Source organism: Chinchilla lanigera, unplaced genomic scaffold (assembly GCF_000276665.1).
Source record: "Chinchilla lanigera isolate Chin_1 unplaced genomic scaffold, ChiLan1.0 scaffold00027, whole genome shotgun sequence".
Taxonomy (NCBI): Eukaryota; Metazoa; Chordata; class Mammalia; order Rodentia; family Chinchillidae; genus Chinchilla; species Chinchilla lanigera.
In genome coordinates this window covers 2,911,399-2,938,643 of record NW_004955428.1, presented here as the reverse complement: position 1 = coordinate 2,938,643, position 27,245 = coordinate 2,911,399, and the positions used below count along the sequence as shown (strand labels likewise).

The window sequence follows — 27,245 nt, the reverse complement described above, 5'->3', positions numbered from 1 at the left end:
ATTCAACCTATTATATGCTAGAGTGCATTGCTTTTTTAAGCAATTTATGTGCATTGCTCCTATTAATTTATATTCTCCCCTTAACAGTGCTTTGGGGGAAATATTATCATTACTCCCTTTAACTGATGGGTAAGTGGATGCACCTGCTCAAGAGACTATAGCCAGTCAAGAGAGTTGGACTTGAACTCAGATCATATTGACCAAAACTGATATGTTTTGCAATTCATGAGAGGCCTGGACATTTAATTTCAAGTCTACGTGAGGAGAGTAAGCACTGGGCCTGGGAGCCAAAGATCTTACTTCTTGTAGTAGCTGTGGGAAATTTTTGAATAAATGAACGTGGTACTTCACAGTTACAATAATCCTTTGGAGTAGACTGTGTAAACTGTCACATGTACACTCTTCTTAGGAGACGATTTGTAATGACTTCTTGCACTTTGTAAATGTCCTTTCTCATACACACGAAATATGGCTTTAAATTTAAATTGATGGTTACAACTATTCACGCACTAAATGCAGTCACTTGCTTATTGATTCTCCCAGATTGTGCTTGTATTTGGAAGCGGGATGGTGGCAAAAGCCCTCAGTTCTCCCATACTTGTTGTGTTTACAGATGGATAACTGATCATACTTACCTATTGCTGGGGCGTCTTTGCTGCTTATTCACAGTGCCTACGTGAGGACTTCTAAAATCACCCAAACTTTCTTGGTGAGTTTTGGGGTGCTCGGAAGGACTCTAGAAACAAAATCATATTTATGACAGTGGAGCATAATATCTCTATCCACATCAGATTGGCAAACTAATCACATTCTTTTGGCAAACCAATCACATTTTTTCCCAGTGTAGCTTTCCCTAGATTTCTTCCTAAGGGAATCTACAACAAAAGCATGAAGTAGAAAGAATCCTTATGTTTCATAAAGAAAAGCCCAATTATTTTTCCCTTTTTCAAGACATTCGGTCATCTAGGAAGGAGGTATTGCCTAAGGCAGGGGATTCAAGTGGGGATTGAAACTCAATACAGTCAAAGAAATCATACATTAATTCATATAATATTTAGCCAGAAATTTATTGTTGGTCTTATACCCAAAGGTAAAGAGGTTGGAGGAGTTTCAAAAGTTGTTATTTCATGGTCAAATAATCTAGTCTTCAATGTCCGCCAAAAGTATATATCCATAGGTTACAAGTGTAGGTGTCTAGGAATTGTAAAATAATAAAGCTGTGATTGTTAGTATTAAGTTTTAATTCAGTCACATTTCTAAAATTAAATTTTGAAAAGAGTAAGTGAAATGAAAAGTAAAGATTAGGTAGAACATTCTTTCTCAGAAAGTCCTCTGCGCCCCACATCTGGTCTGGAGCACTACATCAAACATTTGTGTAGGATGTCTTCATGAGAGGCAATTTCAACTTTAAGAAATGCTTGATGGTATAAAAAAGTGGTAAGGGAAATTAACTATATACTTTTGATCACCAATGAGATGTGAAATGTACACCTATATTAATATTTACAAGCAAACTGATTTCTTGTTCATTTCAAGGATACCTGAATTACTTTTGTTTTTTTCAGGCACTGATATGTTCTCCTTGGAAAAATCTGTCTTTTAATTCAGTTTTTAAAGTTCATATGATTTGGGCCCTTTCATCATCTTGTGATTTTGATGAAAATTAGCTAGTGAATTGATTGCATCATGTGACTTCATTTCAAAAAGTACAGGACTGAACGGAATAATCAATTCTCTTAGAATTTCTATGGAAAAACATGGTTTAGAATGTTTTGGATGGTCAAGTAGCAATGTCTGGTCAATTAATCAGTGTTTGTGAAACACACAAAATGGGAGGGGATCGAGAGCTGGAGGAAGGGTAAAGGCAGTGGAAGGATGGGAAGGAGAAAAGGATGAAGGTGTGCTGTGGGCAGGTACTGACTCCTCAGGAGGAAAGCATTCACTATGCGCTGTAAACACCCAGAAACAAAAAATAAAAGTTGAAACAAATGTAATCACTAGTACAGTATCTGGATTGCTGGTGGTGTTTTAATCCATTGCTCTAAGGTACAGAGCCCAACTTGATGCCTCCTCTTTCACTGATACAGCATTCTTTAACTGAAGAGATGCTAAACTATTTGAATGTACCTGTGATACACTAAGGGATAAATCGAGTAATACATCTGATTTTTCAACAAAAGCAACGTGAACTAAGTATCAAATGGTAGGGAAGAATCACAGGAACTTTTTAGAGACAGTACAGTGGTACCTGGTTCATGAACTTAATTCATTCCATGATTCTGTTAGCAAGCCAATTTTGGTCACAAACCAAATCAAATTATCCTATAAGGTTCAATGTAAATAAGGTTAGTCCATTCTGAAGCATATATATTTTTAACCACAAAAATATGAAACAAAGTATAGCATAGCATGAAGAGAAAGAACACTAACTCTATTGGTGTGAGTTCTGGAGTGGAGGATTGGAAGGTGGGGGGAGGAGGTTGTTATTTGGAGGGAGAGTCCCCCTCCATAAGGGCAGCAGGGCCATCTCCTTCAGGTGTTTTCTCTCTTCTTTGTATCTTAGCTACAAAGAAAATTTTGATAAAAAATCTGTCTGTTCTCCCTTATTTTGTCCTGCGTTGAATCAGCCTCTGGAAATGAGAGAACACGTTATTGTTCATCAGATTCAACACTGTTCATTACACTCATGTTGGGTGGTGCTTCTCAAAGAAATCCTAGTGCTCATTCCATTTTTCTATAGCAGATTTTATCACATCACTGCTGACCTCCTCCCCATCTTCCTCTTCCTTGGATGTCCCTCAATAAGCGCCTTCTGCTGCTTACTCCTGAATTCAATAAATTCTTCTGTCATTAGGTCCTCCTATGGCCCTCAGCAAGCTCCTTTATGTCTGTACCATCAACATCCAGACCCTCACTCTTGCCTGTGGACACAGTCTGCTCCACTACCTGTGCATCGGGTCCCATAGAGTCATGTTGAGTGACACATTCTGGCCACAGTTGCCTCCAGGCTAAGTTTAAAGTCTGGTAGATGACATGTTCCTAAGATTTATCAAGGATATTGATGTGGTGGAGGACATTGGACTGTTTCTTCCAGAACTCTTTCAGAGTTGAAGATGTCTCTTCAGTGACTTTAGAACACCTCATGAAGAGTGCCTTTGTGTTCAGCTTCTTAAAGTTGCAGATTACTTGCTGGTTCATGGACTGCAGAAAAGTTGTCATGCTGAGGGGAGGAACTTGACCTTTACAAAGTCATACTCAGCCTCCACATCATCCGCCAAGGCTGGAGGGTGTGTCAGAGCATTGTCCATCAGAAGGAGGCACCTTTCAGGCAGTTTGTTGTCAGAAAGATACTTCTAAAAACCTTGAAGTCATAGGGGTAGGCAGAGAGTTCATGAACAAAAACCAAACTGTCTGTGAAATAATTCAAAGAATCAACAACTGGGATCTCATCCTACTGAAAAGTTTCTGCACATCTAAAGAAATCACCAGCAGAGTAAAAAGAAAACCCACAAATTGGGAAAAACTTTCAGCTGACTGTCCCTCGGACAAAGGTCTTCTATCTAGAACGTACAAAGAATTAAAAAACATCAGCCCCCCCAAATTCAAAGACCCAATCCAAAAATGGGCATCTGAGATGAATATACACTTCTCAGATAAAGAAGTACAAATGGCAAATAAATGCATGAGAAAATGTTCAACATCATTAGTCATTTGAGAAATGCAAATTAAAACAACATTGAGATTTCATCTCACCCCAGTAAGAATGGCCATCATTAAGAAATCAACCAATAACAAATGCTGGCAAGGCTGTGGAGAAATAGGAACTCTTCTCCACTGCTGGTGAGAATGCAGACTGGTGAAGCCTCTGTGGAAATCAGTTTGGAGCTTCCTCAGCAAACTAGATCTAGAGGTCCCATTCAATCCAGCGATTCCCCTTCTGGGTATTTTCCCGGAAGATCTGAAAACGTCATATCACAGCGATATATGTGCACCCATGTTCGTAGCAGTGCAATTTGTAATTGGTAAATTGTGGAAGCAACAAAAATGTCTATCCACTGAGGATTGGATAAAAAAATTGTGGTACTTTTATATAATGGAACATTACTCAGCTTTAAAGAAAGATAAACTCGAGGCTTGTATAGGTAAATGGTCACAACTACAGACCATACTCATAAGTGAAATAAATCAGACCTGCATGTACAAGCATCTCATTGTCTCACTAGTGTAAGATCTAACAAAGTGAATAAAAACTAGAAGATATGGTAGACATTGTGAAATGAAAGGAAAATGCTCAAAAGTAAAGGGCAACTGGGGTGTGGGAAAAGCTAAGTGAAAGAAGGGGAAATTATGTAAGTATGTATATACAAGGAAGCTAACATAGCTGTACAACTGTCTTCTATTGCTCTACAGAAAGGAACAGTTAATGATTACTTGTTTGTTCAAGCTTGTATGTCTCTATTTGTTTTCCTGGGAACCACTTTGAAGATATCAATAAGTACAACAACAGCCATGGTTAATTTCCTATAACTTTGTAACTCTGTTTTGTTTGTATTGTTCTTATGCTATTTTGTAAATGGATGTCTGTTTGTTAATATGTTTTCCTTCTTTTGTTTATTAAAATAAAAAAAATGAACAAAAGAAAGATACTTCTTCACAGTGGGTAGAACATTTCATGCGCCGTTCAATGAATAATTGGTCCAGCCTTTGTGATCCAAATTTTCACATTGGCCTCTGTGCAACAGGCAGTCCAGCCTTGTTCATATTCTGTTCCTGCAATGCACGAGGGGTCTGCGAATGGTTCACCAGTAGTGGTTTAATTTTTAGATGGGTGCGTGTGCTCCTGCACAACAGCAGGGTCAATTTGTCTTGCATGATTTTGTGCTCTGGCAGTGCCCTTTCCTCTTGTACGATGTGGGTTCTGTTTGGTGTCTTCTTCTAGAAGAGCCCTGTTTCATCCAAAATGAACAATTGTTGAGTGACATATTCTTCTGTCTTCATGAATTCCATGACTTCTTTCTTGTAGGCCTCTGCAGAATCCTTGGAAGCTTCAACATGTGTTGTCACACTGGGGAGACCCCTTCTCTTGCAGAATCTGTCAAACCACCCTCTACTGGCTTTAAAGCCGCCACTTATTGCACTTGTAGAAGGGTTTTCTTGCAGCAAATCACTGTGCAATTTCCTGACTTTTGCACAGGTCGTAGCTAAGACTATCACCTGGCAGCTGTTTCTCATTCAACCACACTAGTAAAAGTTTTCCAATACTTTCCAGCACGTGTATCTTCTGCTTGGTTAGCCTCCTGATTCCTTTTGTCACATCAGCTTCTTTGATGGGACCTTTATACTGGGAATCAAACTCATGGCCTCACACTTGCAAGGCAAGTGCTATGCCACTGAGCTATGTGCCCTTCCCCTGGCATCTTTATTCTTTAAAACAGTCACGATTGCCAACTTTGAAATCTTGTACTCTAAGGCCAGATCAGGCACACAATGTCACACTCAGGCTTTTCTACAATTTCTCTCTTCAATTCAATGGTTGTTTCCTTCCAAATCTGCTTCTTACCATTCTTACTCTGTGCTTTCTTGTTACCTTCATTGCCACTCTACATTCCGGTTAACTTCATTACCTCTCTGCACTTTCTTTTTACCACCGTGCTCGCTCTGCACTTTCTTTGGTGTCATGCTGAGTTGAGGAATACTGTGTAGTACTGTATGTGCTACAAAGCACATAAAAAAGCTACACAGCCAGTGTAGCCAGGTCTGTCTTGATTGTAGTCTGGACTAGAGGAATCCAGGACCACATTTCAGAGTTGGGAAGATGTCCATGTTTGCGTCTATGTGGGGAAAATAGTTGCATTCTTGCTCATGTGGGGAAAAGACAGTTGGGTTGTTTTTGTTAACAATTGTGGAGTTCATGAACAGAACCAAAATTTTGCCCAGTGCTCTTGCTTGTGAACAGAACTGTTCATGAGCAAAAGCATTTGTGAATGGACATATTAAATAATGAACTCCTAATTCTCTTAAATATAAGTCAGTAGGCTCAGATGTTCCCATCTTGGTTAAATTCTTCATTAAGAGTTGCAGTCAGTCACAGCCGAGTGCAATATTGCAGTGCTTATTTCAGAGTTTCTGAATGATCACTTCCCCCCAAATAAATTCACTGATAGACACAAAAGCACAGCTAATGGTAGTTAAAAGAAACAATAAAAAAATGAAGAGCTTAAAAATGTTCGTGTAATTGTTTGGTCATATATATTAGGTGGACTCTTCGTCAAGTCTCCATAAGTATTCTCTGAAGCTTTATGTTCCAGTCAAAAAAAAAAAAAACAAAAACAAAACCCACAATCCAAGAAACAAAACCTTTTAATTCCTTGTGTTTTTTTGCAAAAGTAAAACTATTCTTGGAAACTTTCCTGAAGAGTGTTTTATAGAGAACTGCTCTGCTCACATTTTTTTCCTTGCACATTTGCTTAGGGTGGGGAGGGGTAGCAGGGGGGCCATAGAGATCAAGAGTTGGATGAGTCCTGCTTCAGCTTGTTATATATAACGTGTAGGAGACATGGCTTCTCCATTGCCCTTCCTGCTATCAATGACCTGGAGGCATTTCTCTGTCTAGTTATCATCCTGTAACAGCTTCTTTCTTGCCAAGTCATTAAGATCCCCTGCAAGCTTCTGTGACAAGTTCTGCCTCTCAGGAACTCAAGATTAATACTTTAGGGAGAGTTGGGGAAATCCTTGTTATCAAATTGATCTATGAGGGTTTTCTTTATCCACTGGTGTCAGGACTGTGGGTTGTTGGCGAATGAGTCAAAGTAGCGTAAACAGGCATGGATACACGGTTTAAATGTCTCCTAACCTTTGTCTTTCCACTCTATGTATTTATCTAAATGGTTCATAATTCCCATAGGAGATTAGTTTATGCTAAAGAAAAAATAAAATTCAGCTCCAGATTAGACAAGGGCTGGTATTGTAGTTTGGAGCAATCTTTCAATTTGATTTGCATGAAGTTAGTGTTACTCTTAGGCGATTTTTCTATTTGATCCCTAAAAATCTTCTTAATTGATTGGAGTTGTCTTTAAATCAAGAGTTTTGCTCTTCCACACCTCATTTTCATTAGTGGCAAGAGCCTTGGGTGGATCACAGTGATCTTTTCCAAGCCACTCACACTTCTGGACTTTGGCTCCTGTATTTGTATAATATAAATCTGGATGAGATGATTGCTGAGGTGACTCCAGCTGCCTGGGAAGATGAGCTAAGAACATTATTGTGTGTGCAATTCATGGTTAGGTTGTATAGAAGATAGCTTATTTAGTTCGAATATAACTGAGGCAGCTAACTAGGAGAAAGGCCAGAGATAGTGTAAAACTTAGCTGTATTAGTGGGAATTAAAATAAAAATAAACAATAAATTACAACTCTGACTAGGAGCAAACATTCCTCAGAAAACATGAAATGTAGCCCCTCTCCCTTAAACAGAGGTGTCGCCACCTATTGAGCTCCTCAGTTTTGAGAAATGTGAAACACAATGAACTGTCTTTGTAACATAAAATACAGCCCACCCCTTCTCAACTATTTTGACGGAATTATAACTAAAACATTACTTGAAGGTCCTGAGCTAGAGAGCATGAGCTCCAATTCGTCATTTTTTAGCTTCCCAGTGCCACTTGTGATAGGGGTCCACTAAACAATAAGGTAATTCCTGCTCCCTGCTTACCTATTAATAATTCTAAATTATAGGGTCATGTGACAGCCCGGATGTACCCCCTTCTATAAACCCAGGAGCTGTGCTCCTCTTCTTAGTTCCCCCACAACGTTCCTAACCTCCATCTTTGGTTCATGACTTCATTCTTCGGTGTGTTGCAGAACCACAAGCCTGATACATACTAAAACAGTTGTTCAACATGACATATATGCTTGTCTTACTCATAAGCCCAGATGCCATTCATGATATGTTACAATAAATAAGTGATATATTTGTTGGTAAAGGTCAGATGGTTTGCCAGCTGTGTATCAGGATCCTCTCATTTCTACTTGGAAAAGCAATTAACTGATGTAGTTGTAACACTTGATAGTAACTGATATTGATATTTCTGATGAAAGAGGGATCAAGGTGAGTGGCGGGGGTGCTTCGTACCAATTAAATTACAATTAAAACTGTAGCTATTTCTGTGATAATCACCATGCGTTAAACTCCTAATTGCTTATGGCACTGTCTGATGGAAACAGACTGATAGGGAGGGGCTGGATCTAGTTGGTTTAGCTAGGATCTTGGTGATTTCTGTGCTCTGAGAAGTTTTGGGTCAGTGGAAGGAATAGGGAGCATAGTGCATCAATGAAAATGCAAAAATGTTGGAGCGGTTAATAGATCAGACTTAAAATTATGTTAACAGTGACATAGCAGCCAGCACCAGTTTATAAACTGGCCAGGTAATTATGATTAGTTTAGGACTGCTCCTGCCAGTGAGCCAATAGTAACTATTCAAATAGAAGGTAATTATTCAAGTAGCACTTTCAAATCCCTTATATTCTATTCATTGAATTTCAGGAAGCCAAATGGGCCCCAAAAGGCCTGTATAAGGGTATAGTTATGCTACACTAATAAAAATAGACAAGATCCTAGTGGGGGAAGGGTGCAGGTATATTAGTCACCTTTGGGGGCTTGATTAACTCCTTTAGGTCCCTGGATACTGTTTATTACATACACCATTACACTAATTAACACTCTTGGTCCAACTATTAACGCAGGCCAAAGGGGGAATAATTTGTTCCCCAGGCATGAAGAGCAGAAGGCTCCTTACTGTTTATGATAAAGTGTTGTAATTACCCGTACCTTTGATCCAAGCTCAAAGACTTTTTCCCTTTCTAAACACTATTAACTCAAACCTCATCACTAGGATTAAGTGACTGAAACACTGTATCATTATCTCCACTTTTTGAGAGTAGAGGAGCAGCCCGGGGAGGCAGAAACTTGTTCAGACCGCATTGGGTCCAAAGTGGAAAAAGGAACAAGAAATCAGGACTCCTGACTTTTCATCTTGGGCTACAAATAACTGGTGAAAAGAAGTGATTTCAGGATGTGACTCCAGAAATCAGCAAATGCTTCTCCCTCTTCCTCCCCCTATTCTTACCTGAAGGCTATTCATTTGGTAAAAGAGATGTGCTGGTTTGGGGATTATTTTACAAGGGGAAACAATATCATACAGGACACATAGTTTATAAGATGATTTATAATGGTCACCCAAAGAATCATATACAAGAGAGTGCAGGAAATCTGTCCACATACTTAGGACTAAGAAATCTAGCTGAGGGCCTGGATCCTGTGATAAGGTCCTGTATGAGACCAGCTGAAGACCTAGAACTCATAACAATGCCTCCCACAAGTCCAGCTGGAGGCCTACAGCCAGTAACAATATCACATGCAGGCCTGTTGCACAGATCTGTGCTGAGAAGCCCCAAAGGTCAGTGGTGGAATCTAGTAAGTCTGTGCTAGCAGATGAAGGATCTGTGCTAGCAGGCTGAGGGGTCTGCACTGGAGCCAGGAAGCGATGCTCAGAAGAACCAGAGCTCCCTGAAAATTACCACAGCCATCCTCAGCAACAGTGAGGTCCCGAGCTCCTCTAATAATCAGGAGAGCTGAGTTCCCATCAGGAAAGCCAATGCGACAAGTTTCTTCGAGACTGAACTGTGAACCTTCTTCCCCTCCTGAGCCCGGAAGTGAGCTCAGAGTGAGGACCAGAGCTCCCCCAAAGTGAACTGAAGCTATTCTCAGTAACAACAAGGTCCCAAGCTCCTCAGGATGAAAACAGCCAAGTTCATCAGGAAAGCCAGCATGACAAGCTCCTCCAGGAGAATTAATAGCTCCTTATAGTTTCTACCAGCTCCCAACAGCCTTTCTCTGCTCCCAACAGCCTCACTTCTCCATTTCTGCCTCTTATGCTGCTGTCAACAACCCTCAGATGGCGTCCCACACCCAGCACCACGCTTGCTCAGTTCAGATGGGGGTTATAAATTGCCCACCAGTTGTCAATCCACTATTTTGAGGAAATTATTAATAAAACATTACTTGAAGGTACTGAGCTAGAGAGCATGAGCTCCAGTTTTTCATTTTTTAACTTCCCAGCATCGCCTGTGATAGGGGGACACGGGGATTTTAACTGGTGAAAGGAAATGATTTCAGGATGTGACCCCAGGTATCTGATGTGACTCCAAAGGTGAAAGTGCTACTGGAATAATTACCTTCTATTTGAATAGTTACTATTGTCTCATTGGCAGGAGCAGTCCTAAACTAATCATAATTACGTGGACAGTTTATAAACAAGAGACATGCGGATTTTCTTCTTTTCCCAAGGTGACTGAAGAGTCACCAGTCCTCAGATACTAGCACTTTTCTTTTTAAAAGTCTTGCCCACTCCTTCATGGCATTTAAAATTTATTTATTTATTTATTTATTTATTTTTTGTCTTTTTGAGACAGGGTCTTGCTATACAGTTCAGTCTGGCCTTGAGGTTACTTTGTAGCCCAGGCTGGTCTCAAACTCGCAGTGATCCTCCTGCCTCAGCCTCCCGAGTGCTGGGCTTACAGGTGTGCACCACCACTCCCGGTTGGCATTTAAAATTGAAAATGAAAAAATAACTTGACCATGGGCCAGGGATATAGGTTAGAGGCACAGCACCTGCCTAGCAAGCACGAGGTCATGAGTTCAATTCCTGATACCAAAAAAAAAACTTGACCATACTAGAAAAAAAAAGCATTTGTGAAAATGCCTTGAAAAGGATTCTATCCTGTAAGTGCATAATAAGACAAGGATCTATTTCAGGAAAAGGAGTAATGAGACTATCACAGAACGCACAGACTTGGGAGCTTGGCTTCTCACTGAACAGGAACATGACCTTTAGTCTATGCTATTTTGTGCCTTATTCTCACTATGAATCTCTGAGCTTTTCTTTGCAGTTTCTAAACAAAGTCTTTCATCCCTCCAGATTATGAGATCCATCTGAGAGTTGGTCTGTAGTTTAAAAACCAAATGTACCTTCCATGACAAATTGGTCTCTAGCAACCCTCAGGGGAGGTAAGAGACACAGAAACAATTTTAGGTTTCCTATACTTACAAGAACATTTGAAACTTCAGAGATAGGAACCCATTCACCATAGTGGGGTAATCAGGTATGACAGAAGAATCACTTTTTGGACAGAAGTAAATATCTTTTTATTTTGATGTTTGTTACCACTACTGGATGACTACTGGTTTCTCACTTCAATCTACGGTGACTGAGAAAGTGGGCTTTGAAGCTCTTAAAATCCAGTGCATTTAACTCATTAAGTGTCAATTTTCTTTTCTGTAAAATGAGGTAATAATCATATGTATCACACAGGAATAAATGAGATAATGCTTTTTAAATGCTTCATACAGTGCCTAACACATTGTAAGGGGTCAATTAGTACTGACTATTATTATTGGCCCCTGGCACTCTTTTGCTGTAAGTAAAATAATTACAGTTTTAAAACAAATTGAATGATGTCTGAAAATGTCTACAGATTTCAATGTTTCACTTAATTTTTTTGCCAACTTTGGAGGAGCAAAGAAAGATTCTAACAGATCTGTGAATTTTCTATGTCTAATTTATCTCCAGATATTGTGAAGCCTAAACTTTCTGCACAAATATTTCTTATCTAAAAGATCATAACCACACCTTAGTGTTTTGAGCTACTTTAGTCCTGAGTCTTTGTGTTACCTGATGTAATCAGAAAATAATTTCAGTTTCTTAGTAATTTGGGGGAAATGTTATAAAAGCAAACCTATTTGATCATGGCTATCTTATGATTCATGTTTTATGTTTACACTATTAAAAGGAAAAGGCTACTATTTGGAAGAGATTCTGCTGCAGTAATTCTCTACTTTGTCTTAATGCCAGGATCATCTAAAAATGAAAATCATCAAAAATCCTGATGGTGAGGCTATCGCCAAACAACTCAGTGACATTACTGCAGGTGAGAAGTGGCTTCAATTTCAAAGCTTCCTGGGTCTTTCCATGTGCAGCTAAGGGAAAAACCCACTGCACCTAACACTGGACCTGCACTTTAGCAAGTATCTGAAAAGGAAGGGGACCCTCTTGATCATAGGGCTGTCCCTTTAGAGCTCCTGCATTCAGTAGGTCTAGGGTAAGCCCTGAAGATTCTCATTTTTCACAAATGTATCCCCAAAGATTCCCCTGTTCCCCTGATTCTAGCTGAGTGATCTTCAGAGTACACACCGAGGACCACTTGGTGTCCATTAGGTATTTGGTTATCTTATCTTCAAATTCACAGGGTTCTAAGCCAGAGTAAAGGCCTCTCCTGCAATGGATAGCATTTAGTCTCTCCCAAGTAGCCATATAAGGAACTTGGGTTTGCTTAGAGTTGTGTGGTCAAGTTTCAATCAGAACCTCCCTGTTTTTTGGCTGGCTTCCTGTGAATACCCTAAAGCTGCCTTCATTTACCGGACAAAAAGAAAAAAACAAAAAAAAAAACCACCGCTGCAGGGCTCTAAAGAGGCGGCTGGGAAGATCTCCAGACGCTGAGTCAGCTTGCAAAACTGGGTTTGCCCCCCGAGGTCCTGTCCTTTGTGTAGTTTTATTAAACTTTCAAAATAAATATCTTTTAGGATTTCTTCCATCTCTTGAGGTTTCTTTAACATTACAATGGTCCTGTTAAATGAAAAGTGTTTCTGATTGAGGCTTATGGGGTGCTGTTGCATTTAATGTTGAACTTCCTGTTTGCTTTGTAATAAAACACAACTAAAATTTTGCACATGTTTAATTTTTCTCAGGTCTTCTGTCAGAGACACGGGCTTGACATTCCCTGGAGACACACCATACATTCCCTTCTTGTGAAATCTGAGCTGTAAGTATATACCACATTTAACCCTGACAGGCAGATTCCAGTGTAAATTGTTCCTGGGAAAGGCCAGTGGGATATGATGCTTAAATACATCACATCACAGTGAAACATGAATACCCACGTTTGTAGCAGCACAATTCATAAAAGCCAAATCTTGGAGGCAGCTTATATGTCCATCAGCAGATCGATGAATAAAGAAAATGTATTTCACACAGTGGAATACTACTCTGTTACAAGGAGAGATAAACTTGAGCCATTTATTGGAAAGTGAATGCACCCCGAGACCATAATATTAAGTGAAATATATCAGACACACAACTTGAATTATCACATAGCTTCTCTTACATGAGAAACCCAAATTATAAATAAAGAGCAAAACTGAATATAGATAATAGGAAACAGGAGGACAGATCTTTCTCAAATGGGAAGGGTTCAAGAGATGGAGGAAAAAAGGACACAGGGAAGGGAAAGGGGATTTAAAAAGGAATTGAAATGTGTTGTATACATGGATCAGCTCTACACAAAGAGCTACAAACTTGTGCTAATAAAATAAAAAAGTTTCTTTCACTGCGTTTGGAGCCAAGTATACAAAGTAGTTTAACACCTTCCCTCCCAAACAAACACAAGACAAAACAAACAAAACACGTTGTTAAGAAAGACCCGTAGGGTTTTTATGGCAAAATGATAGTAATGTTCACTACATAGCACCAAAAGCACATGGTAATGGTAGCGTAAATCAGCTTTCTCCTGAGTTAAAAAGAGTTAACAGGGCAATGCGATGATATCATCAGCCTTTTGGGCACAATCAACCTTCTAATTTATGGTTCTGTGAGACTAACATTTTCTAATCTGAAAGTTATAAAGCAAATTAAAATAGTTATTTCAGCCTTTCGTGCTTGATTCCGAGAAAAGTCTACTTTTTGGTTGCTTAGGCAAGTGACCTCATCTCTGCTGATCACAACGGGAGAGCTGTGAACAAGGCCATGGTCATGAATATTATTTTCAGGGCCTAGTACTGGCCTGTCGTGGTTAAGAATCAGCTTCTAGCTCCAGGGGCAATGTCTGGTTCGGAAATAAGAATAGTCCCTGTGATCCACGCATAAAGGAAAAGGTAACCCACTAAGTTGTGGTGGGGCTCAGTCACTACCAAAAAACCTTCCAACTTTGCCCAGAATATATTGTTACCAAATAGTTGCACAGCAAGGAAGCTTCTGTGGAAGGAGACGTATATTCAAATGCCCACATTAATTCAGTAAACACTTTAGGGTTACCTACAGCATGGAAGGTTCAGTGTGAGCACCAGCATGCAGAAGGGAACAGTATTCCTTGTCTTCATGGAGATTCTCTACTAGTGGGAGAGGGTAACAATAAGCAAAATAAAAAAGTGAATTATACTATAGAAGATAGTAACAAATGCAATGGAGGAAACAAAGTGATAAAAAGCAAAGGACGGGGACAGGGAAAGTGTTGTTGCTATTTTTACAACAGATATAAGGAAGACTCACTAAGGAAACGGCATTTGAGTAAGGTCCTCAGAGAGAAAAGTTGGTTCTATGAGAACTTGGAAAGAGTGGTTCAGGCAGAGAGAAGAGTATGTACAAAAGTCCTGGGGCAGGAGAGAGTCTAACCAGACAGAAGCAAGGGACCTGGTTCTTTAGATTTAGGTAGTTAATCAAGGAAGTTTTCTTAGTCACTAATTAGAAATGCCTATTTATTCAGTTTGAAAATAGAGGGTCCTGTTGATCGCTCACTTCTTGTAACCAGCCCTGTGTTCCTTTTCCTTCCACTTTCTGGCTTTCTCCCTTTGGGACCATCCTATGCTTAATCAATTCTCTGCCTCTTAGCACAGAGATTCTAAGCATTCTGAATTAAATGACCTTCACTTTGTCCCCAAAGAAAATATTCCAGAAAATGACCTGGGACAGTAAATAATTGTATATGAAGATACTTCTAGTCATACAAAAACTATGGGAGAGACTTAATTGCATGTGGTAAAACAACTTCATGGTGAAAATTCCAAATGTTCGTTTGCCATGGAAAACTGGCCCATGTTCTGGCCTGGTGAGGAAAGGGATGAAGCTGGTGTGGACATTTCTAGGAGGAGTAGCAGTGCTGTGGGAGGTGATACGCAGGCCTTGGCCTCCTATAAACATGAGCTGGCACTCTAGTTCCAGGTAGTGATGAAATGTTCCGAACAGAGCTTTCATCATTACAGATTTTCATGAAGGTTAAATATATGTCAAACACATCATTCATAATTGGTGCCCAATAAATTGTGCGGTTGTCTTTATAACTGCTGGGGCAAAAATAGTGGAAGGAATTCAGTGAAGGCCTAAGAGAGAAAGAATGGAGTCAGCGTATCCCCGCTGGAAAACAATGAGGAGCTTATTGGTAGGGAAGAAACCATAGAGATTTAAAAGGTGAAAGGTTATGCCCTTTCACTTTCAAACATTGCTGCAGGGAAGGCTATAGCTAGGACACTGTTGTCATCACTTTCTTATAAAGCTGCTCTATACCTCCCAGCTGGCAGCTGGGGTAGCGTAGCAAGGGTCACCAAGAATCTGATGGCTCAGATTTATCAATTATTACCTTCTGGGTGTGAACTCAGTTACTTGCTGATAACTGAGGGTTTAACTGCTGTGATTTATGGACTGTGGATGTGACCTATCATGAGAAAGAATTAGTCCAAGTCAACTTCGGTGAGGAGGGGACTTTCAGTGGCTTCTTCGAATATTGGTAACTGTGGAAAGATGTCCCCGGATCTCTTACAAGGAAACAAAAGAATGAACACAAAGCACATGTGTACTGTTTGGCACACAGGTCGTGTTCTATCATCGAGTACTGGCTATTTAAGGTAATTTCAGTAACATATTATTTAAACTATTGTTTTATTCTAAACTTGGTAGGATATTAATTTAATTAAGAATCAAATAGTATTGCATAACAGTAAAACTATCACAGCAAAATAGAAAACCTATCAATAGCTATAGGGAAAGTGCAGAAAAAACATATACTAGACCCGAATCTACTGACAAAATTTTGCAGAGATGAAAGAATGATACCAGTATCAAAAGCAGCTTAGGACTTCCTTTGATTCTAGTCTCTCTTAATAAAATGTAATTATTTAACTTATTCTCTGGTGTTTTCTCCCTTCCAAGATATCTAAACTGTTTTAAACTGGAATTCATTATCATCCATGTGCAATGAAAAGCTGCTGTCTTTTATAAGAGATGAAATGATTCCATAATCGTGTACATGTGGGAATGGAAATGCAATCCAGAACAAGAAATCAGACTTGGGGAATGTGTGTTACTGAAAGTGCAGTGTGGACCCACTGACTTCCTTGTCATTTTTGGGAAGACCATGCTGCTTATGGGAAAAAAAAGAATACAGGAAGTTTTGGGAAATGATCAAAGCTTTTCTCTGTACTGACTTTAAAATTTATGCACATGTGTACAGAAAGCTGGTGCATTATTTTTTCACTCTTCACTATGTGCTAGGCACTTCAATATATTTCCTACATTGAACACACACTACAATCCAATGGGGAAAACAGTATTATTTTTATTTTCAGATGAGAAAAGGAATTAGAATACACACCTTGTATGAGGTATCACTAGGCACAGCACCAGAGGTGGAATTTGAACCTCTCTGTATGACTAAAACTAGGTGTTCTTTTTAATTCACCATTTTGTGGGTGGATGCCTAAGATTTTTTTATCTTCTCTTTCTACTTGGTTTATGCTTACTAGCTCTTCCTTTCCTCTAATAGGCTATCTTTTCCATTTAACTATGGTCTATATCTGCTATCTACTTCCCCAGTATCTCTTCTATGCAGATGTCCATGGGTCAGGCCAATTGTTGACTAAAGACACCATTCATGGGAACTTCTATGATGATACAATGTGGTGTGGGAAACATCTGGGAACTTGTTGGATAGTCTTTGACATTTAGAAACTGAGCTTGACAATGAAAGTTGGTTACGAATATTAATGACTAAATATTTCAATTTTATGAGAAGCACTGAAGGGGTCATATAAACTGACAACTACAACTTTTAAGCAATTGCATCAGGTCTTAGCCTTTTAAAATTTATTCCCTAAACATTTCTACTGCACATTCAAGAATCTGATCTACTTTGATGATTTGCAGGAGTTTGATTTTTAAAGGAAACATACGTATTTTATCCCTGACTCACTCAAATCACTGCAGGGTGTTCATAAGAACTTAGAACTTCTTTCTGAGTCCTCGGTCATGATGAGCAGGTACAGAGATTTCCTGGCGTGGCCTATACATGTTCAACCTAATGCATGATGAAAATGTATTTTCTGTCCTAGAGTGAATATCGTTGGGAATGTTTTTGTAGCTTAATGATCATGGAAACCTGTCCTGTGCAAACAGTCTCACTGTGGGCCCACAACTGTCCAATGATAGAAGGGAGTACTCTTAAGAGTGTTTACTCTCTCTTGTGTACAATGGAGGGGAGGCTGACTATGAACAGTCCCATTGTAGTTTTGAAAGATGATGACTAATGGAGAAATCACTTTAGCTGCCTGATTGATTGACTCACATTTGTGGATAGTTGGAGGGCAAGTTCTCACAGCTCTAAGATCTGGAATTCATCATGCCACCTCAAACTGTGCCTCAGCACATACAGTGTGATAGGAGCACACTGGAGGAGAGCAAAGTCTCCTTCATTTTAAAGTTATTTATGATAATTTAAAATCCACAGCTGGAAAAGACTTGAAAATATGTATTCTCCTGTGAGAGAACATTAACCTTTGACTTTTCTTTCTGGAAGAAATAAAAGATGGAAAAACCTTATTTCAGTCTTCACCAGGGGTTTAATTACTTTGGAGTCTTCCCATGTACTTTTGGCATATTTGGCAATCCTTGTTCATGAATGACCTGAAGAACAAGTATGCAAGCAATTACAAGTTATCTTGAAAGACAAAGAAAGAATTGTGAAGCAGTTGTGTGTCATATATCTTGGTTATAGCTGTGTGAAATCTCTTGATGTGTAGAGTATTATCATCAGATAAATAATGTATGCAACCTAAAATGTGTTGAGTGCTTAAATCTAACTCTTTTACATATTCTATAAACATTTTTAATAGAATTCCAAACATCATGAAAAAATGTTTTATGTTCTGGATGAATACTGTTCTCCACCTTCTCTCTCTTTGTGTATTTTTCTTGTCTACTCTATCAAAATGTAATCACAGCAATAAAGCAGTGTGTATGTATGGTCAATGAGTTGTCTTACTAGATGATACACTAAATACATATTAAATCTTCGCTCAAACTTCATGTAATTTGTTCCTAAGAATGGAAATATTTGTAGAAGGAACTGATTCTCACTTTCCTTGTATGGAAAAAATCCATTCACTACAAAAAGAAATAAATAGCTGGAAAGTATGAACATAAAATAATCAGACTGGTGAATCAATGAATGAATTAGAGTCAAATTGCAGATATCTGAACAATGTAGTAGGTTTTTTCAGCAACAAAAAATTTTTCTACTGGTAGAGTAAGATTACAAATCAAGTCTTCTGATTTCACTTCATTTCTCCTATTTTTTTTCAGTTTGTAGTCTTCAGAAATCTAAGTTTTTCAATGGATTTTTCCTAAAACTCTCTCAATAGTTTTTTTTCATAATATATAGCAAATACTAATCAACTTCCCAGGAAGACCCAAGACATTGTTCTAAATTAATGTTTAATATATATGGGGAGAAGAATTCAAGAAATTGGCCACAAATATACACATATACAATGGAATTAAAATGAATTAAAACTGGGTAACTGATCACTGGCTATATATTTCTGGTGTATACATTGAATCACATCTATGGTGGCTTATTAAGCAGCCTTAGCTAATCAGAACACCCACATACTGACCCTTGGACTTCTAGAGAAGCTGAAAGGCGAGTTCTCCTCAGGATCTTAAAGTGGAAGCTTTGATCAATGATCTTCATTTGTAATGAAGGAGTTTCTAGTCATCACCATATGACTTATTCCTAAATATGAATGCGTAGTCACAGGCCACACGACCTTACAGGAAAACTTCCCCAGAAAGATATGAAGATAAACAGATGAAATGAACCAGAAGCAATACAGAGAAGAAACAAGAGAGTATTCCACCTTACAATTTCAGATAGATAAGGATTATTTTATTGATAGTATAATGAAGAGATGCCATGAAAAAAGTAGAAAATAGATAAAAGAGAAGCCTTGCAAGTTTAACTGTGATTACTGAAATGAAGAATTGAATAAAATGGTTGGAAGATAGACAATGAAATCCCAGACAGTCAAATGAAGAGAAAAAGTTGTTATTTTAGGAAAATAGTGAAATACTAGAGTTATCTATCATAAACTCAGGAATAAAGAACAGATCAAGCAACAGGAGAAAAGTTATCACAAAACAATAAAATATTTCCTGAGTGGATATAGGTGTGACTAGTGAATGGATTGTAATTTACAGACACCCACCACAAAGCACTTATAGATCAGGGATACAGAGGGAGTTTCTCAGGGTTTCCACTTTCTAAAATTTTCCAAAAAGAACAATAAAGTCAAATTACAGGTAAAGGTATAAGCAACAGAATAACATCTGATTTATGGCTATGCTAAGTACTAAAACACAATGGGATGATTCATAATTTTGAAGTAAAAATAGTTACCTGCCTACAATTCCAGCCATTGTATCAGTAGAAATTTAGCTAAGCCGAAGACATCTTAACACACGAGAGGAGTCACGCACTTATGCTTTCTCTGAGTGCTTCTGGAAAATATATTTTAGCACAATGAAGTAATTGAAGAAGTTGAAAATTGTTTCCAAGAAACCAATCCCAATGAATACAAGTCAGAACGATATATTCAGGGTGAGCCCCACAAAGCAGCCACAGGTTCAGATTGGAGTGGGAGGACAGGGCCCCAAGAAGGACATGGTCCAGGAGAAATAGCTAAAAGACTTAGTAACTGGTGGCAGGGAATAAGGTTTGTTGTTACGATGGACAAGGAACAGCTGTCTTTCATTATAAGAGCAGGCATACATGTTGGTTTACCCACACCGTTCCTATCTTATGTCTCATGATTCATATCCCATTCGGTTTAATATTTTTGCCGGCCAGAGGTGTCTCAGTTTAAATAATACACCATATGGTCATTTTAATTACAAACACTTGGTTCAATTTAATTGTTTCAAAAGATAGGTATAGGTATGGAGTATATAAATTAAAATAAAGCTTTAAAAATTGAAAAAAAATATATCCTGGCTTGTGATCTTGTCTTTGCTGAAAGAGGGTGAACACTAAGTGTAATATCCTTCATTCTAGAGGGGAAGGGGCAGTGCTGGCATGGAACAGAAATTACCTTCTTTCTTGACCTATTATAGGAATTGTAGAAATACATCATAAAAGTCTTCTCATGAACAGACCTGTGGGTCAAATTAGCACTATTTTAGGAAGGCAGGAAAGCATGTAGAATTGAGAACCTTGGGGAACATTGAAATAACTCCTGGCACGAGACAAAGAATACTGTGTTGACAGTAGGAAAATCTCATTTATGGGTGATTTGAACCCTGCTTGGAGTAAGCACAAACTTAGATCATTTAAATTTGGATTACTGCATGCACATGCTGAGGAAATCAGAAGGGGAAGGATGAGAAGGATAATTGAATTTCCTTCTCTATGCACAGGTACTTGGAGAGTACTGCAGCAGCTTGTTAAACACGGGGAATGCCTGTATCCCAGATCTCAAAACAATGTAATTTTCCTTGGGGTAAGTGGAGAAGTGAGGTGAGGGTAAAAGGAATGATGGTGGGTGGGGGTGTTCCTGCAGCTCAGCTTAACATGGTATTTGTTGTCAACAGGAATTTCATGTCACCCTCAAACTTTGTTCCATGTTTCTTACAAACCTGGATTGGACTCGCGGTATACTAGTCTCTTCTGCATTGAAAATGATGTGCTTTCACTTATTGGAGCAGTTAATGTAGATTTATTTTCTACTACATAATAGTTTAAGGAAGAAGGAAAACCTAAAGCCAACCTAAAGCCAAACCTAAAGCATGGAGTGATTATGCTCACAAAAACTAATAGTTTTTGTGAGCATAATCACTCCATGCTTTTCAGTTGCTAAGTAATGTTCCATTGAATGGATTAGCACAATTTGTTTATCCAATTAACTGTTAATCAACTTTTGGATTGTTTTTCAGTTTTAGCTGTGACAACTAAAGATGCCTAAAATTTGTGTGCAAATATTTTTCATATACCAGATGTGACCAAAAAATATGTGAATGTTTAAATTAAAAAAAAAATACTACAATAAAAGAGATTGCCATTAATTTCTCTGAAAACACTCCATCTCACTTTTGAACACACTTATCCCATTGTTCTTGCACTTTCTGACACAGCTCTGGAAGTCCTCCCTACTGAGTTTTGTGAGTTGTGCTGTGGCTGCCTCAATGTTCTGAATTGATTCAAAATGTTTACTTTCCGTTTTTAAAATTAATTTTATTGGGATCTCTTTGACACACCTAGGGTAAATGAGGATCAAAATGTTTACTTTTTTTGTGTTTATTTTGACCTTGGAGAAGAGCCAGGCATCATAAGGTACCAGATTCAGTGAATAAGGTCAATGCAGACACATTGTAATGTTTTTACCTGAGAGAAATTGGCCTTACCATTTTCAGTCTATTCAGGACGTTGAGGCAGCCATGACAGTACAACCAAAGACACTGATAAAGGAGAACCCCCACAACAGCTTCAGAAAGTGGCAAAAATGATGGAATAAGTGAATTCAAAACATGCAGGAGTATTTTAAGGGAAATTAATGGCAATGCATCTTTTAATATAACAAAACTTTTTAACTTTTACTCTTTTTTTTTTTTTTTTTTGGTATCAGGACTCAAACTCATGACCTCAGGCTTGCCAGGCAAGTGCTTACTCCACTGAGCTACATCCCTGGCTCAACTTTTTAACTTTTAGCATTCATTGAGACACACCTCATATGCTTTTGTTTCACTTGAGTAAATAATAAGTGGGGAGGTTATATAATATGGCAGGTAATACTTTTAATTTTTTGGAAACTGAAAATTTGTTTTCCAAAATAGTTATATCATTTTAAATTCAAACAAATTGTCAGAGAATTTCAGTTGCTTTACATCATTGTCAACATTTGGAATGGTTGGTCCTTTTAGTGCTGGTTATTCTTATAGGTGTATAATGGTATGCCATGTAATTTTAATTGATATTTTCCTAATGAATAATCTTTAGCATTTTTTCTTGTCCTTATCTGAGACCTTGTCTCTTTATAGGTAAAGTGTTTGTTAAAATCATGTGCATATTAGACAATATGGACTTACATAGATTTAGAATATATAAATATACACACACACACACACATATATATATATATATCCTTGTGAATTGCCTTAAAAATTTCAAACTGTATCTTTCAAAGAATGAAATATTTTAATTTTGATGTCAAATTTACTGATATTTGTTTTTGTGTGTGTTTTATGGCATACTTAAGAATCTTCACCTGATCCAAGGTCATTATAATACTTTTCTGTATTTTTTCATAGAAGTTCTATAGTTTTAGCTTTACATTTAATCTGTGGTATATTTTGAATTAATTTTTATAAATGGTGTGAAATCAGAGTCAAGGTTGATCTTTTTGACATATATCTATCTAATAATTCTGGCATTATTTGTCAAAATGATTTTCTTTTCCTCATTAAATTGTCTTAGTACCTTGTTGAAACTTAGTTGGACATGTATATGTGGTTATTTTTGTGAACTTTATCCTGTTCCATTGATTTGTGTCTCTCTCTTCATAATATCACATTATCTTAAGGACAGTAGATTTTAAGTATTGAAATGAGTATCATATATAGTTTCTGAATTTGTATTTGTACAGTTTTCTGGCTATTTGAAGTATATGGATACATAAGAATAAGCTTGTCCATTTTAACAGAAAAGCACAATGCTTGGATTTTAAGATTTCACTGAAGCATAAGTCAATTTCATGGGGATTGACATCTTACAGTATTGAATCTTCAAATCCCTAAATATGGCCTATTTCATCACTTAATTATTATTTAGCTTCTATAAGCAATGTATACTTTTTACTATGTATCACAAACCTCTTTTCACTTTTGTCCCTATATATTTCATGTTTTGATGTGATTATAAGGAATATATACTTTAATAGTTATGATTGTTTGTGGCTATTACTTGGAAATATAATCTATTTTTATGTACTGACCTCATATTCTGCAACCTTATTAAACTCAGCTGTTAGTTCTAAAAGCTCTTTTTAATCACTTCTATTGAATTCTCTACTTAAATGATTGTGAATAAAAATTTCACTTTTTTTCTAGATTGTGAACCCCTTTTTTTTTTTTCCTTTTTTTGTCTCATTACGTTACTTAAAACCTAACTACAGTGTGTTAATCTAAGTAAAGAGACTGGATTACCTAAAGAGACTGGTCCTTACCTTGTTACCTACTTCCTGGGAAAACATTCTGAATCATGTTAGCCATAAATTTTTTGCAGATGCCTTTTAAAAGGTTGAGATATTTTCTTATGATTTCAGTTTCCTGAAAGATTATTTTAAAATCAGGAATTAGAAGTTAAGTTTTCATCAAATTGTTTTCATATATATATATATATACACATATATATATATATATATATACACATATATATATATATATATTGAGGTGGTCATATTATTTTTTAAATATATTAATACAATGGACTACATTGACTGATTTTTGACAGCTCAACTAATTTTGCATTCCTGGGCTAATCCCACTGAATCACAATGTATCATTACATGAGAGATTTGAAGACAATATTTTAAAAATTATGAGGAAAAACACACCTCTCCTGCTTTAAGTTGTGTTGGGTATTGTGCATCAGTGATGAAAAAAAAATGAAGTCACTTGCAGTTTTCTCCATGAATCTTGTTACTGAGACAAAATACCCAACACCCCTCGTTAAAGGGGGCAAGCTTTATTTAGCTCACAGTTTGTAAATGTTTCAGTCCATAACCAGCTGGATCCAAGGCAGGGTGGCTTGACAGAGAGCAACAGTTCATGGTGGTGAGGGGGCTGGGGATTTAGCTCGGCGGCAAAGCGCCTGCCTGGCAAGCGCAAGGTCATGAGTTCGGTTCCCGGTACCGGAGAAAAACCAAAAAAAAAAAACAGTTCATGGTGGTGAAAGACAGCAATAGCAACAAGAACCAAAAGGGAAAAGCAAGGCTCTTTTCCTTTCTTATATCGTATGCAGGCCACCTGCCCTAGGACAGGTGCAGCATGCACACCCCCAATACTAGCACTAGATGATGAACCAATCACAAACTCTAGATTTAGCCACCTCTGAAAAGCCCACACCATGACCACATGACATCCAGGCAAAATATATATGAGTATCATATATATTTTCAAAATCCCTTTCAAAATCACTCCATTTCAAAATCTTGGCCAACATGAAACATGTTAAAAGTCCCAATATTCTCTCATCACCCCCACAACTCCAGTTTGGATTTGAATGCACCCGCTTAGTTTGCCAGCCTGAACACAGTTGTCATGCTCCCTTGAAGTGGCAGCTTGAGTTCACTGAGCCCTTAGAATATGTGACATGCATATGTGACATGCATGTGTCACATGAAGCGTTTTGTGACACATTCTGTGTCACTGAACTGTACTGCCAGTGGAGACTGTTTTTCTAAAAGAAATCTCTGGAGTAGTTTTCCTAACTCAGAAACTCAGGTCAGTGAGCTATCTTTAGAAAGTCATCTCACTTCTGTGTGTAAGAGAAAATGTGACTACTCTGCGTGTATCTTTTCACAAAGCTGCCTGAATAGACATGAGTTAAGGGCATGTACTTTAATGTGGTTTATAATTTTAACCGTATTCTGCAATATATTGTTAGATTCAGGTGACATTTTTTGACTGGCCAGCATTTCTGTATGAAAGTCAGAGTGCATGGGATCACATTCAGAAATGACCCCTTTGACCTGAATAGTGAATCCAGAGAAACATGCAGTCATGACAGTCACTCTATCTGTGAATATAGTGACACAGAATGACCAATTCAGTTTTTTCTTATATGTAATCATTCAAGGACTTGAGTAGTTCTGCAGCTGTGGTACAGTGGTTCTCTGGTTCTTGACATTAATTCTTTCCGTGGTTCTGTTTACAAACTGGATTGGATGAGAAAGAAATTAAATTTCCCCATAATATCAACAATGTTTTGAAGTTGATTTGGTTCTCATCCAATTTGGTTGTGACCAGAATTGTATAAAGAATTAAGCTCACAAACAAAAATACCATACTATAGGTTGGCAATCAAGGGGGCACATAGCATGTTCTCATGCTTTCCTTCTGAAAAATGTGTCACACAAAAACAAGCGCTGTTGTGTATTGTAAACATCAGTAAATGTTTCAATCTGAATTATAATCACAGTGACTCATTAATCCTCTCTAACAATTGTACCTCAATATCTTCTGTTATTTCATCAGTTTGACTAGTTATACTACTAGTTGAAAGAGGAACATGTGCTTCCTTTTGTACTGCAGCCTCTTTTCAGAGTTTATGACAAACATCCTGAGCATTAGGCAAGCTAGTGAAAGGATTCTTGGCTTTAACAGTGTGTTTATCTACTTTCAGTGCAGATAGTGATGAAGTGGTAGTCTTCAATAATTGCTCCTGTTCTGCATGTTCAAATTTCTTTCTTTGGGAAAACTCTGAAGGCTTTTCTCTTAATGCATGGTGCTTGGTCTCCATACAGAGAAGTCATTCTCAAGCATTCACGGCTTAGCTGGATTGCCAGTCATCACATATTATGCAAAGTGTGCTTGGAGAATGAATCACCTGTTGCAATGAGTTCAGAATTTAAGTGAGATTCTTGGAATATTTTCTTAATGAAGCTTTCATTTTGTTGCAGTCTTAGAGTCTTCTGCTATCTCTTTATTGCATCTTTCCTGCATTTCAAAGATGCTCTCTAGTTACATTTGTTTTGATTCATTTTGATGAGTGTTGGCTTGTGGGTTTATAAAAACTGTGACTGAGACAAGTGTACTATATTGGAAAGTGGGGCAGAAAGTAGTGGTAAATAAAATAATGGGCAGGCCACATGTTAATGTCAGCTTCTGACTTAAAACCTGCCACCAAATACAGCTAAAAAGTTGAAGTCTAGTGACTCATTTGCCACTATAAAGCCTGATACTAGTTGTAGCTTAATTTTCACTTACCAGTTACTGGTAGGGGCTTGATATGACTCTACAAGCAATTGATTTATCATGTCTCTGTAAAACTAAACCTTTCTGTTAATGTTTATCTGTATTTGCACCCACACTCCAGGGCTAGCATCATTGCCTCAGCTCTACCTCTGGTCATCAGGCATGTGACTCTCATAAGGAGCATGTAGCCTAGATCCCTACCATATGCAATTCACAGTAGGCTTCAATGAGAATGTAATCGGCCACCACCGATCTCACAGAAGGCATAGCTCAGGTGCTAATGTGAGTGTTAGCGTGTGTCTGTACCTAGAGATGAAGCTTCTCTTGCTGACTGATTACCTCTGCTTTATGGCCCAGTTTCTAACAGGGCACAGACTGATAAAGGAGTGCAGCTCTTCTTTTAACATGTACTTATTGAAAAACATGTGCTTTTTCTTCTACATTTTAAAATTTTTTTAAAATACAGCTATCATGAATATTTGTATATAGGTTTAAGTGAGAACATATGTTTTCATTTCTTTGGAATAAATACCCAATGGTGCAGTTTCTTAGTCATATGATTATTATACCTGTATTTTTATCACTGAATTTCTTATGAACAGCATATAAGTAGTATGTGTGTGCATTTGCTTGTTGGTGTTTAATCCACTTTGCCAATCTCATTGGTAATCCACTTTGCCAATCTCTGTTTATGATTGATATATTTAGAATTTACAATTAAGATAATTGTTGATATGTCAAATCTGTCATTTTGCTATACGTTTTTCCCCTTCATTTTTATATCTCTTTTTTTGCCTTCCTATGGGTCATTTGATAGTTTTTTATATTCCATGTTGAGTATCTATTTTGGTATTTTACAGTGATTGCTCTGAGTATTAAAACACTCATGTAGGGAATGGGCTGTAGTTCAGGTAGAGTGCTTTCCTGGAGTGCAGGAAGCCCTCGGTTGCATATTCAGGACTGAAAAAACCCAACCAACCAACAGACCAACCAACCAGCCAAGAAAGAATATGCGAGCTGTCAGAGTCTAGAAGCATTAACATTTTCTACTTTGAGTGAAGTATAGAAACTTATTTCCACTGAGATCCACTTACTTTCTTCCTACTTTTAGATATATCTTTGC

At 37.8% G+C, this 27,245-nt stretch overlaps 1 long non-coding RNA gene across 1 annotated transcript in view; it reads left to right on the top strand.

Annotated features, from left to right (window-relative positions):
- The first annotated feature begins 619 nt into the window (after positions 1-619).
- The window catches only part of LOC106148769, a 46,269-nt gene continuing 19,643 nt past the window's right edge, over positions 620-27,245 (top strand). Inside the window, exons 1-3 of the long non-coding RNA XR_001234446.1 lie at positions 620-709; positions 11,909-11,984; positions 12,802-12,875. This is a non-coding gene — a long non-coding RNA (uncharacterized LOC106148769). The remainder of the gene's footprint in view (positions 710-11,908; positions 11,985-12,801; positions 12,876-27,245) is intronic.